General features: G+C 52.5%; 1 long non-coding RNA gene across 1 annotated transcript in view; it reads right to left on the bottom strand.

The window, feature by feature from the left end:
* LOC140430911 (uncharacterized) overlaps positions 1 to 8,939 on the bottom strand; it is a 257,042-nt gene extending 248,103 nt beyond the window's left edge. Inside the window, exon 1 of the long non-coding RNA XR_011949578.1 lies at positions 8,692 to 8,939. This is a non-coding gene — a long non-coding RNA (uncharacterized lncRNA). The remainder of the gene's footprint in view (positions 1 to 8,691) is intronic.
* Positions 8,940 to 13,726: the final 4,787 nt, after the last annotated feature.

The raw sequence follows: 13,726 nt of genomic DNA, 5'->3' as shown, positions 1-13,726 counted from the left end.
TATTATTATTACTTTTTATAAAAATTTAATTTAGTTGTTAGCCAGATCTTGGTAGAAAGTTAGAGGAATGGCAGGGAAGGGAGTACAATGTTCCTCCTGCAGGATGTTTGAGGTGAGGGATGCAGTTAGTGTCCCTGCTGATTTTACCTGCAGGAAGTGCTGCCATCTCCAGCTCCTCCAAGACCGAGTTAGGGAACTGGAGCTGGAGTTGGAAGAACTTCGGATCATTCGGGAGGCAGAAGGGGTCATAGATAGCAGCTTCAGGGAATTAGTTACACCAAAGATTGGAGATAGGTGGGTAACTGTAAGAGGGACTGGGAAAAAACAGTCAGTGCAGGGATCCCCTGCGGTCGTTCCCCTGAGAAACAAGTATACCGCTTTGGATACTTGTGGGGGGGACGACTTACCAGGGGTAAGCCATGGGGTACGGGCCTCTGGCACGGAGTCTGTCCCTGTTGCTCAGAAGGGAAGGGGGGAGAGGAGCAGAGCATTAGTAATTGGGGACTCTATAGTCAGGACCACAGATTTTGTGGGAGCGTGAGAGACTCACGTTTGGTATGTTGCCTCCCAGGTGCAAGGGTACGTGATGTCTTGGATCGTGTTTTCCGGGTCCTTAGGGGGGAGGGGGAGCAGCCCCAAGTCGTGGTCCACATTGGCACCAACGACATAGGTAGGAAAGGGGACAAGGATGTCAGGCAGGCTTTCAGGGAGCTAGGATGGAAGCTCAGAACTAGAACAAACAGAGTTGTTATCTCTGGGTTGTTGCCCGTGCCACGTGATAGTGAGATGAGGAATAGGGAGAGAGAGCATTTAAACACGTGGCTACAGGGATGGTGCAGGCGGGAGGGTTTCAGATTTTTGGATAACTGGGGCTCTTTCTGGGGAAGGTGGGACCTCTACAGACAGGATGGTCTACATCTGAACCTGAGGGGCACAAATATCCTGGGGGGGAGATTTGTTAGTGCTCTTTGGGGGGGTTTAAACTAATGCAGCAGGGGCATGGGAACCTGGATTGTAGTTTTAGGGTAAGGGAGAATGAGAGTATAGAGGTCAGGAGCACAGATTTGACGTCGCAGGAGGGGGCCAGCGTTCAGGTAGGTGGTTTGAAGTGTGTCTACTTCAATGCCAGGAGTATACGAAACAAGGTAGGGGAACTGGCAGCGTGGGTTGGTACCTGGGACTTCGATGTTGTGGCCATTTCGGAGACATGGATAGAGCAGGGACAGGAATGGATGTTGCAGGTTCCGGGGTTTAGGTGTTTTAGTAAGCTCAGAGAAGGAGGCAAAAGAGGGGGAGGTGTGGCGCTGCTAGTCAAGAGCAGTATTACGGTGGCGGAGAGGATGCTAGATGGGGACTCTTCTTCCGAGGTAGTATTGGCTGAAGTTAGAAACAGGAAAGGAGAGGTCACCCTGTTGGGAGTTTTTTATAGGCCTCCTAATAGTTCTAGGGATGTAGAGGAAAGGATGGCGAAGATGATTCTGGATATGAGCGAAAGTAACAGGGTAGTTATTATGGGAGACTTTAACTTTCCAAATATTGACTGGAAAAGATATAGTTCGAGTACACTAGATGGGTCGTTTTTTGTACAGTGTGTGCAGGAGGGTTTCCTGAAACAATATGTTGACAGGCCAACAAGAGGCGAGGCCACGTTGGATTTGGTTTTGGGTAATGAACCAGGCCAGGTGTTGGATTTGGAGGTAGGAGAGCACTTTGGGGACAGTGACCACAATTCGGTGACGTTTACGTTAATGATGGAAAGGGATAAGTATACACCGCAGGGCAAGAGTTATAGCTGGGGGAAGGGCAATTATGATGCCATTAGACGTGACTTGGGGGGGATAAGGTGGAGAAGTAGGCTGCAAGTGTTGGGCACACTGGATAAGTGGGGCTTGTTCAAGGATCAGCTACTGCGTGTTCTTGATAAGTATGTACCGGTCAGACAGGGAGGAAGGCGTCGAGCGAGGGAACCGTGGTTTACCAGGGAAGTGGAATCTCTTGTTAAGAGGAAGAAGGAGGCCTATGTGAAGATGAAGTGTGAAGTTTCGGTTGGGGCGATGGATAGTTACAAGGTAGCGAGGAAGGATCTAAAGAGAGAGCTAAGACGTGCAGATGATACTAAAGTCGGTGGTGTTGTCGATAGTGTGGAAGGATGTAGCAGGTTACAGAGGGATATAGATAAGCTGCAGAGCTGGGCTGAGAGGTGGCAAATGGAGTTTAATGTAGAGAAGTGTGAGGTGATTCACTTTGGAAGGAATAACAGGAATGCGGAATATTTGGCTAATGGTAAAGTTCTTGAAAGTGTGGCTGAGCAGAGGGATCTAGGTGTCCATGTACATAGATCCCTGAAAGTTGCCACCCAGGTTGATTGGGTTGTGAAGAAGGCCTATGGAGTGTTGGCCTTTATTGGTAGAGGGATTGAGTTCCGGAGTCGGGAGGTCATGTTGCAGCTGTACAGAACTCTGGTCCGGCCGCATTTGGAGTATTGCGTACAGTTCTGGTCACCGCATTATAGGAAGGACGTGGAGGCTTTGGAGCGGGTGCAGAGGAGATTTACCAGGATGTTGCCTGGTATGGAGGGAAAATCTTATGAGGAAAGGCTGACGGACTTGAGGTTGTTTTCGTTGGAGAGAAGAAGGTTAAGAGGAGACTTAATAGAGGCATACAAAATGATCAGGGGGTTGGATAGGGTGGACAGTGAGAGCCTTCTCCCGCGGATGGATATGGCTGGCACGAGGGGACATAACTTTAAACTGAGGGGTAATAGATATAGGACAGAGGTCAGAGGTAGGTTCTTTACGCAAAGAGTAGTGAGGCCGTGGAATGCCCTACCTGCTACAGTAGTGAACTCGCCAACATTGAGGGCATTTAAAAGTTTATTGGATAAACATATGGATGATAATGGCATAGTGTAGGTTAGATGGCTTTTGTTTCGGTGCAACATCGTGGGCCGAAGGGCCTGTACTGCGCTGTATTGTTCTATGTTCTATGTTCTAAACAAATGTGGAAACGGTTAGGTTGTACATATGATTCTGTTTCCTCTTTATGGACCACGCCAGCACATCAGACTTGTATGTCTGATGTACTGGCTTTATGGGTCACTGAATGTGTACACTTTGCAACTCATTGTGGGGCTCGGGGGACTAGTGATTTGTTGCTGGACACTTGGTGGCACCCTAAAATGCAGGGGTTGGCTCAGAATATCAGCACTCGGTGTTTGAGGGCGAACCCCGTTGCCCAGTGGTCCCTTTGAGACACTCCAAATGGATTACATTGAGTTGGAAAGATGTCAATGTTATAAATATGTTTTGGTCATTGTGGAAGTGTTCAGCAGATGGGTTGAGGCGTATTAGGATGTATGACCAGGTCAGGAGGGGTATAGGATGTCACCTGTGCCTTCCTCCACTGTGCCTCCGCCTTCCCTGTTGTCAACAGGTCAAACTCCGTCTGGAGCCGTCGTCTTTCCCCAAGTAATAGAACATAGAACAATACAGCGCAGTACAGGCCCTTCGGCCCACGATGTTGCACCGAAACAAAAGCCATCTAACCTACACTATACCATTATCATCCATATGTTTATCCAATAAACATTTAAATGCCCTTAATGTTGGCGAGTTCACTACTGTAGCAGGTAGGGCATTCCACGGCCTCACTACTCTTTGCGGAAAGAACCTACCCCTGACCTCTGTCCTATATCTATTACCCCTCAGTTTAAGGCTATGTCCCCTCGTGCTAGCCATTTCCATCCGCGGGAGAAGGCTCTCACTGTCCACCCTATCTAACCCTCTGATCATTTTGTATGCCTCTATTAAGTCTCCTCTTAACCTTCTTCTCTCTAACGAAAACAACCTCAAGTTCATCAGCCTTTCCTCATAAGATTTTCCCTCCATACCAGGCAACATCCTGGTAAATCTCCTCTGCACCCGTTCCAAAGCCTCCACGTCCTTCCTATAATGCGGTGACCAGAACTGTACGCAATACTCCAAATGCGGCCGTACCAGAGTTCTGTACAGCTGCAACATGACCTCCTGACTCCGGAACTCAATCCCTCTACCAATAAAGGCCAACACTCCATAGGCCTTCTTCACCACCCTATCAACCTGGGTGGCAACTTTCAGGGATCTATGTACATGGACACCTAGATCCCTCTGCTCATCCACACTTTCAAGAACTTTTCCATTAGCCACATATTCCACATTCCTGTTTTTCCTTCCAAAGTGAATCACCTCACACTTCTCTACATTAAACTCCATTTGCCACCTCTCAGCCCAGCACTGCAGCTTATCTATATCCCTCTGTAACCTGCTACTTCCTTCCACACTATCGACAACACCACCGACTTTAGTATCGTCTGCAAATTTACTCACCCACCCTTCTGCGCCTTCCTCTAGGTCATTGATAAAAATGACAAACAGCAACGGCCCCAGAACAGATCCTTGTGGTACTCCACTTGTGACAGAACTCCATTCTGAACATTTCCCATCAACCACCACCCTCTGTCTTCTTTCAGCTAGCCAATTTCTGATCCACATCTCTAAATCACCCTCAATCCCCAGCCTCCGTATTTTCTGCAATAGCCTACCGTGGGGAACCTTATCAAACGCTTTGCTGAAATCCATATACACCACATCAACTGCTCTACCCTCGTCTACCTGTTCAGTCACCTTCTCAAAGAACTCGATAAGGTTTGTGAGGCATGACCTACCCTTCACAAAGCCATGCTGACTATCCCTGATCATATTATTCCTATCTAGATGATTATAAATCTTGTCTCTTATAATCCCCTCCAAGACTTTACCCACTACAGACGTGAGGCTCACCGGTCTATAGTTGCCGGGGTTGTCTCTGCTCCCCTTTTTGAGCAAAGGGACCACATTTGCTATCCTCCAGTCCTCTGGCACTATTCCTATATCCAATGATGACATAAAAATCAAAGCCAATGGTCCAGCAATCTCTTCCCTGGCCTCCCAGAGAATCCTAGGATAAATCCCATAAATCTTTCCTCCGGGGCCTCTGCGTATCTTCTGTCCACTCTCAAAATCTCCCCCACTAATCTCTCCCTTTCCATGCCCTCCGTCTTCTCCCTGTGAGCCCTGATGGAGATTAGCCTTCATCGCCTCCCACACCACCCCCACCTCCCCGTTGTCGTTGGCCTCCAAGTACCTTTCGATACACCCCCTCACCTTCCCACACACCACCCCATCCGCCAGCAGTCCCACATCCAGCCACCACAGCGGGCGTTGGTCCCTCTCCTCTCCCAGCTCCAGTTCCACCCAGTGCGGGGCGTGGTCCGAAACGGCTATGGCTACTCCGTCCCCTCCACCTTCAGGATGAGCGCCCTGCCCAGAACAAAAAAATCTATCCGGGAGAATGCTTTGTGCACATGGGAGAAAAAAGAAAATTCCCTGGCCTGCGACCTAGCAAACCGCCATGGGTCCATCTGATCCATAAACCCCCTAAGCACCTTGGCCGCCGCCAGCCTCTTTCCAGTCCTTGATTTGGAGCGTTCCAGTGCTGGATCCAACACTGTATTGAAGTCCCCTCCCATTATCAGGCCTCCTATCTCCAGGTCCGGAATGCGCCCCAACATGCGCTTCATGAATCCTCCATCATCCCAGTTCGGGGCGTATATGTTTACCAACACCACCCAAGTCCCTTGCAACCTACCGCTCACCATCACATATCGCCCTCCATTGTCCGCTACGATAGTCTTGGCCTCAAATGACACCCGCTTTCCCACCAATATTGCCACCCCTCTATTCTTCGCGTCCAGTCCCGAGTGGAATACCTGTCCTACCCATCCCTTTCTTAACCTGACCTGGTCCGCCACCTTCAGGTGTGTCTGTGTCTCTTGGAGCATGACCACGTCTGCCTTCAGTCCCTTTAAGTGCGCGAACACTCTAGCCCTCTTCACTGGCCCATTCAGGCCCCTCACGTTCCATGTTATCAGCCGGATTGGAGGGGCTCTCACCCTCACTAGCCATCTCCTTTTCTGGGCCAGTCCCGTGTCCGCGCCTCCCTCACCCTCCAGTCCCCCAGACAGGGGACCCCCGTCCCGACCACCTCTTTTGTGTCCCATTCCCTTTCGGTCAGTGCAGCAGCAACCCTTTTTCTCCCCCCTCCCCTCCCCCCCGCTAGACCCCTGTCTAGCTTTTTTGCTCCCCCCATGTCACTCCCGTACGTCAGCTGACACCTGCTGACCCTGGCTTCCCCCGCCGTCCCACTGACCTCCCCATGTGGGAGTCTCCCAATCAATATGCGTTCCTTCGTTCCCCTTCCCGCCTTTCTTCCCGCGCGCGGGAAAAACCCCGCGCTTTCCAAAGCCCGCTCCGCCCCCTCTGGCGCAACTCCTGTCGCGGCCTTGGCTCTCTCCCCCAGCCCATGTAACATTTCTTGCGCGTGATTGACCCCCAATATACAACAACCATCACACATCAAACCTCAAACATCCCCCCCACCCTCACAAACCCTCAGTTAGAGTCCAACTTTTCGGTTTGTATGAAGGTCCATGCCTCTTCAGGCGTTTTGAAGTAATAGTGTTGGTCCTTGTATGTGGCCCACAGTCGCGCTGGCTGCAGCATTCCGAATTTCACTCCTTTCCGGTGCAACACCGCTTTGGCCCGGTTGAAACCCGCTCTCTGCTTTGCAACCTCCGTGCTCCAGTCCGGGTATATTCGGATCTCTGCATTGTCCCACTTACTGCTCCGCCCCTTCTTGGCCCATTTCAGGACTCTCTCTCTGTCCGTGAACCAGTGAAACCTCACCACCATCGCCCTTGGCGGCTCATTTGCCTTGGGCTTCCTCGCCAGTATCCGGTGTGCCCCATCCAGCTCCAGCGACCTCGCAGGGGCCTCCGTGCCCATCATCGCCCCGAGCATTGTGCTCGCGTATGCCCCGGCATCGGCCCCATCCACTCCTTCAGGGAGACCCAGGATCCGCAGATTCTTTCTCCTCGACCTGCTCTCCATGTCTTCGAGTCTTCCCGCCCACCTCTTGTGTAGCGCCTCGTGCTGCTCCACTCTCACCGCCAGGTCCAAGAGCTCGTCCTCATTCTCACAAACTCTTTTCTGTATCTCCTGGATCTTTACCTCGTGGGCCTTCTGGGTGATCCCTAGTCCTTCAATTGCCGTAAGCATAGGCGCCAGCATCTCCTTGCGCAGCGCCTCGAAGCAGCGCTTGATGAACTCCTGCAGCTCCGGCCCGCACTCCGCTTTGTCCCCGACCGCATTTTGTTTTTTCCCCTCGCTTCTCCCGCTGCTCCAATGCCGCTTTTTTGGCCGTTGCACTTCTGGTCCGGTCCATAAAAGTTGGAGGGGGACCTCTCTCTTCCCTTCCCCACGGGTTGTCTTCGAAAAAATTCCGTTGGGGCTTCTCTAGCGAGCCCGAAAGTCCGTAATAGCGGGAGCTGCCGAATCGTGCGGCTTAGCTCCGCATAGCCGCAACCGGAAGTCCTGGGAGTGATTGATAACACTCACACGTTATTGAAGGTCACCCGAGGAGACCTCCCTGAACAGAAAACACTCCCCCTCCTTCATGTTGGGTATAATGGCCGAAAGAGAATACTCCATGTGAATGTCATTCACACTGGATCCTCCCACATTGCTTTAATTGTCAGGAACTTGGACATCACACCCATATTCGGGGAAGGGGAGTGACCTGATGGTCAGCTGATTAGGGACAAGGTCCATCCCTTCCTTCCGTGGCTGATGTAGCCATTGCAGGTACCACACACACTGCAGAAGAGGTGTTTATTGATGTCCGTGTCTCTCTGCGAGATGCTCTCCAAACACTTGGACAGTCTATACACTCCCTCCCACATGTCCTTTTCTCATGCTAGGTTGCCCCGCTCTCATGTCCGTATATCTCCTGGTCCTGTGTCCATCCTGTCCTCCACTCTCTCCTGTATCCCTCAGTCCTATACATGGGTTGATCCAACCACTGCAAGCCATCACTGGTGTGGTCTTACTCTTCTTTTTCTTTTTATAACTTTAGAGGACCCACTTTTTTTTCCCAATTAAGGGGAAATTTAGCATGGCCAATTCACCTAAACTGCACGGTAGCACAGTGGTTAGCACAGTTGCTTCACAGCTCCAGGGTCCCGGGTTCGATTCCCGGCTTAGGTCACTGTCTGTGCAGAGTCTGTACGTTCTCCCTGTGTCTGCGTGGGTTTCCTCCGGGTGCTCCGGTTTCCTCCCACAGTCCAAAGATGTGCAGGTCAGGTGGATTGGCATGATAAATTGTCCTCAGTGTCCAAAAAACTTAGGTGGGGTTACTGGGTTACAGGGTGGAGATGTGGGCTTAAGTGGGCTGCTCTTTCCATGGGCTGGTGCAGACTCGATGGGCCGAATGGCCTTCATCTGCACTGTGGATTCTATGATTCTAATCTTTTTGGTTTGTGGGGTTGAGACCCACGCAGACACGGGGAGGATGTGCAAACTCCACACTGACAGTGACCAGAGGCTGGGATCGAAACTGCGCCACCATGCTGCTGGGTCTTCCTCTTCTGATCTGCTGTCAAACACATCCGAGGCTTCACATGCCACACTGATGTTGTCAGTTTGAAAGTCTGCGAGGATGAAGAATGTTATTTCCACACCAGGAATCTCTGTCAAATGTTTACCGGGGGAACTGAGACAGAAGCTGCAATAAGTGAGGTTTTATTCAGATGGGACAATGATAAGTTTAAATCCCCACCTGATCTGCTGATCAAAGTCACCTCCATTTCACCGGTCAGTTTGCCAAGCTTCAGGAAACTCCTGTCACTCCAGAAATATTTGGATTGGCTATGAGGGACGACAATCAGAGAGAGTCCACCCACTCGGCCCATTCTTTCCTCTTCCTCTTTCACAGCTGCTTCACATCCTGTAGGGACTGAAAACCAAGTGAGGAGATGGTGAGTGAAGGAGCAGAATTTATAATAATTACATTGCACAATATCCACACTAATGTTCAGGCAGTCTGACTATCCTGTGGGAAATCAGGTGTGGAAATGCCCCTTATGCTGAGTGAGAAGATGCAGCTGAGAGACCTGTTTACTCGCTGCTTTGTGCTGAGCTGTTTGAGTGGCTGTGTTGGATATTGAGTGTGTTTATTGGAAGCATTTCCCTTCTAATTTACAGGCTGAGATTTGTTGATGGGTCATTACTGAATATGAGAAGGTGAGGTGAAATTATCTGGGAGGGGCAGAGAGGATTCTTACTAATTTCCGATTGTGTGAGTGTTGTCGGAGTCAGTTCTGTTTGGGAATTGGATATTTTGTGTGACCATCAATTCACTCAAGGACTCGTGTCGGAGTAAAACAGTGGTTTTAATTAACTATCAACTTTGCCTGCATGCGACTGGTACATACGGAGGACAGTCCCACAAGCCAGCTACTCTTATACTCCTTCAAAGGGGTGGAGCTATGGGCTGAGCCCGTACATGCTCCAACATCTCCCCCTGTGGGTGAAGCCATACAATGGCCCACAGGTAAAACCCACAGGGTTAATAACATAGAACATAACTGGTGAATTAACTGTATTTACAACATAGAACATAACTGGTGAATTAACTGTATTTACATTCACCACATTCACCCCCTGTAAAAAAAATTAAGTCTGGCGGGGGTGATGGGTCACAAGTTCAGCCGGTCCGGCGTCCGGATCGTACGCTGCGACCGCCGAAGCACTGGTGTTGCAGCCATTTCAGGTGGCTGGGGAAGTGGGTCCGGTGCAGCCCCAGGAGTGGACTCCGGGAGCGGCTCTTCCTGAGCTTCATTCCTGCGGACTGATGTGCCGGGTGGAAGGGAGCGCAGGAGCCAAATGGGCGCGAGGGCGCTGGGCATGGGAGAAAGAGCGGGGTACATCGCGGGGAGTACTGTGGACGTAGTGGTGGCGGAGCCTGCGGGCGCAAGGTCTCTGAGGGAGACGGTATCCGGTCGACCATCGGGGTGCTCAACATATGCGTAGTGCGGGTTTGAGTGCAGGAGCTGGACCCTCTCTACCAGGGGATCGGTCTTATGGGTCCAAACGTGTTTCCGGAGGAGAACCGGACCCGGTGTCATCAGCCAGGGTGGGAGCGAGGCCCTGGAGGTAGTCCCCCTAGGGAAAATAAACAAGCGGTCATGAGGAGTCTGGTTTGTGGCCGTGCAAAGGAGGGACCTAATAGCATGGAGCACATCAGGGAGGGCTTTCTGCCAGTGGGAAACCGTGAGATTCCGGGACCGTAGGGTCAGTAGGACGGTCTTCCACCTGTCCATTTCCCCGGGGGTTGTAACTGGTAGTCCTGCTCGAGGCGATGCCTTTACTGAGCAGGTACTGACGCAGTTCGTCGCTCATGAACGACGAGCCCCTGTTGCTGTGGACGTAGTTGCGGAAACCAAACAGGGTGAAGACACTGTGCAGGTCTCTGATAACAGTGGGGGTGGTCATGTTGGGGCACGGGATGGCAAACGGGAAACGGGAGAACTCATCAATAATATTGAGAAAGTAGGTATTGCGATTATTCGAGGGGAGAGGACCTTTGAAATCGATACTGAGGCGTTCGAAGGGCTGGGACGGCTTCACCAGGTGGGCCTTATCTGGTTGATAGAAGTGCAGTTTACACTCCGCACAGATTTGGCAGTCCCTGGTTACAGCTTTGACCTCCTCGGTGGAGTAGGGCAGGTTGCGGGCCTTGATATAATGGGCGAGCCGGGTGACCCCCGGGTGGCAGAGGTCTTCGTGGATAGCCCGTAGTCGGTCCTCTTGCACACTGGCGCATGTGCCGTGGTACAGGGCATCTGGGGACTCGTTCAGCTTCCCAGGACGATATACTATAGCGTAATTATAGGTGGAGAGTTTGATTCTCCACCTCAAGATCTCATCGTTCTTGATTTTGCCCCGCTGCGTATTGTCGAACATGAAGGCTACCGATCGCTGGTCGGTGACGAGGGTAAACCTGCTACCAGCGAGAAGCACCTCCAGTGCCGAACGGCTTCCACGATGGCTTGAGCCTCTTTTCCGACTGAGGAGTGTCGAAGTTCAGAGGCGGTGAGGGTGCGTGAAAAAAACGCAACCGATCTGCCTGCTTGATTGAGAGCGGCGGCGAGAGCGACCTCTGATGCGTCGCTCTCCACCTGGAAGGGGACGGACTCGTCCACCGCGCGCATCACGGCTTTGGCGATGTCCGCCTTGCTGCAGTTTAAGGCCTGGCGGGCCTCGGCTGCCAGAGGGAAAAGGGTGACCGTAAATAGTGGGCGGGCTTTGTCCGCATACTGGGGGACCCACTGGGCGTAGTAGGAAATAAATCCAAGGCACCTCTTGAGGGCCTTGGGACAGTGAAGGAGAGGGAGTTGCAGGAGGGGGCGCAGACGGTCAGGGTCGAGCCCTAGGACTCCGTTTTCCACGACGTAGCCGAGGATGGCTCACCTGGTGGTGCGGAAAACGCATTTCTCCTTATTATAGGTGAGGTTGAGTTTTTGGGCGGTTTGGAGAAATTGGTGGAGGTTGGCGTCGTGGTCCTGTTGATGGTGACCTTGTCCAAGTACGGAAACGTGGCCCGCAGCCCGTACTGGTCCACCATTCGGTCCATTGCTCGTTGGAACACCAAAACCCTGTTCGTGACGCCAAAAGGGACCCGGAGGAATTGAAAAAGGCGGCCGTCTGCCTCGAACGCAGTGTAGTGGTGAACCTCCGGACAGATTGGGAGTTGGTGGTATGCAGACTTCAGATCCACTGTGGAGAACACGCGGTTGTGAGCGATCTGATTGACCATGTCTGCAATCCGGGAAAGGGGGTACGCATCAAGTTGCGTAAACCGGTTAATGGTCTGGCTGTAATCAACTACCATCCGGAGCTTCTCCCCGGTCTTGACGACCACCACCTGAGCTCTCCAGGGGCTATTGCTGGCCTCTATGACTCTTTCCCGCAAGAGACGCAGGACCTCAGACCTAATAAATATTCTGTCCTGCATGCTATATCGCCTGCTGCGAGTGGCTACTGGCTTGCAATCAGTGGTGAGATTTGCGAAGAGAGAAGGAGAGTCGACTTTCAGAGTGGCTAGGCTGCACACAGTGAGTAGGGGCAAGGGTCCGCCAAAACTAAGCGTCAGGCTCTTAAGATTGCATTGAAAATCGAGCCCTAAAAGGAGGGGGGCGCAGAGGTCTGGGAGCACATACAGCTGGAAATTAGTGTACTCAGCGCCCTGTACCACTAAGGTTACCGGAGTGCCCCCTCGGATTTATACCAAGTGCGACCCGGAGGCGAGGGAAATTGTTTGTTGCGTCGGGAATATCGGGAGCGAGCAGCTGCTTACCAGATCTGGGTGGATGAAACTCTCGGTGCTCCTGGAGTCGAACAGGCAAGGTGTCTTGTACCCGTTAACCCGGACGGCCATCATTGAGCTCTTGAGGTGCCTGGGTCGCGACTGGTCCAAGGTGACTGCGCTGATTTGAGGGTAACCGGCGGCGTGGTCGGCTGTGCTGGGGTGGCCCCCCGGTGACTGTCCGAGCAGGTCGTACGCGTTGAGCGGCGTAGCAGATGGCGTCCAAGATGGCGGCCCCCGTTGATCAAGCGTGGCGGGCGTCGAGGAAGATGGCGTCCAAGATGGCGGCCCCATGGATCGCACGTGGCCTGCCCCGTGGGGGGGGGGGATGGCCAAAATGGCGGCCCCCGTGAGTGGCCCATGCTGTGCGGAGTTGGAGTCGGCAGGCATGCTGCCACATTGCGAGGTCTGTGGGCCTGAGAGTCGGTAGTCCGGGTCTGAGAGTTCGCGTGCTTAGGCTTGGCGAGGCAGACCTTGGCAAAGTGCCTTTTTCGGCCGCAACTGTTGCAGTGTGCGTTGCGGGCCGGGCAGTGCTGTCGACGGGTTGAGGCTGGTCGCAAAAATAACAAGGCAACCCCCCATGATGAGCAGGTGGGCACGCAGCACAGGCCTCGGGTAATCTCTGGTCGGGAGCCCACGAGGGGGTCGAGTGTTCGGCCGGAAATGCAGTGAGGCTCTGGAAAGCGACCTCCAGTGAAGTCGCCAGTTTCACCGTCTCGTCCAGGTCCTGGGCCCCCTTCTCGAGCAGTCGCCGCCGCACGTAATTTGATCTGACCCCCACAATGCGGACGGCGAGCTCCATGTGCTGAGTGGCCGCAACGGCCTGATAGTTGCAGTTGCGCGCGAGGGCTTTGAGGTCGCGCAGATAGTCGTCGAATGACTCCCCGGGGCGCTGGCGTTGAGTAGCGAGAATATGTCGTGCATAGACCTCATTCACAGGCCGCACGTAGATGCGCTCGGGGATTGCGAGAGCGACGGTATATGAGGTGGCCTCTTGGAGTTCCACAGAAATGCGGTGACTCACCCGTGCGTGGAGGAGACTCAATTTTTGTTCGGCCGTGACGGATGGCGTCGATTACGCGGCAAGGTAGGCCTTGAAACACCGCAGCCAGTGTGAAAAAATTTCCTTCGCCTCCGCGGCCTGTGGATCGAGCTCCAATCTGTCAGGTTTGAGGGCTGACTCCATAATCGTTTTGTTCAGATAGTTAATTAAATTGATGCGACCATCAATTCACTCAAGGAATCTTGTCAGAGTAAAACAGTGGTTTTAATTAACTATCAACTTTGCCTGCCTGCGACTGGAACATACGGAGGACAGTATACTCTTCTTATACTCCTTCAAAGGCCCGTACATGCTCCAACATCCTCCAACATCTCCCCCTGTGGGTGAAGCCATACAGTGGCCCACAGATAAAACCCACAGGGTTAATAACATAGAACATAACTG

Source organism: Scyliorhinus torazame, chromosome 10, assembly GCF_047496885.1.
Source record: "Scyliorhinus torazame isolate Kashiwa2021f chromosome 10, sScyTor2.1, whole genome shotgun sequence".
Classification (NCBI taxonomy): domain Eukaryota; kingdom Metazoa; phylum Chordata; class Chondrichthyes; order Carcharhiniformes; family Scyliorhinidae; genus Scyliorhinus; species Scyliorhinus torazame.
Note: the sequence above shows the minus strand (reverse complement) of the source record. Positions and strands in the feature narration are given on the sequence as shown.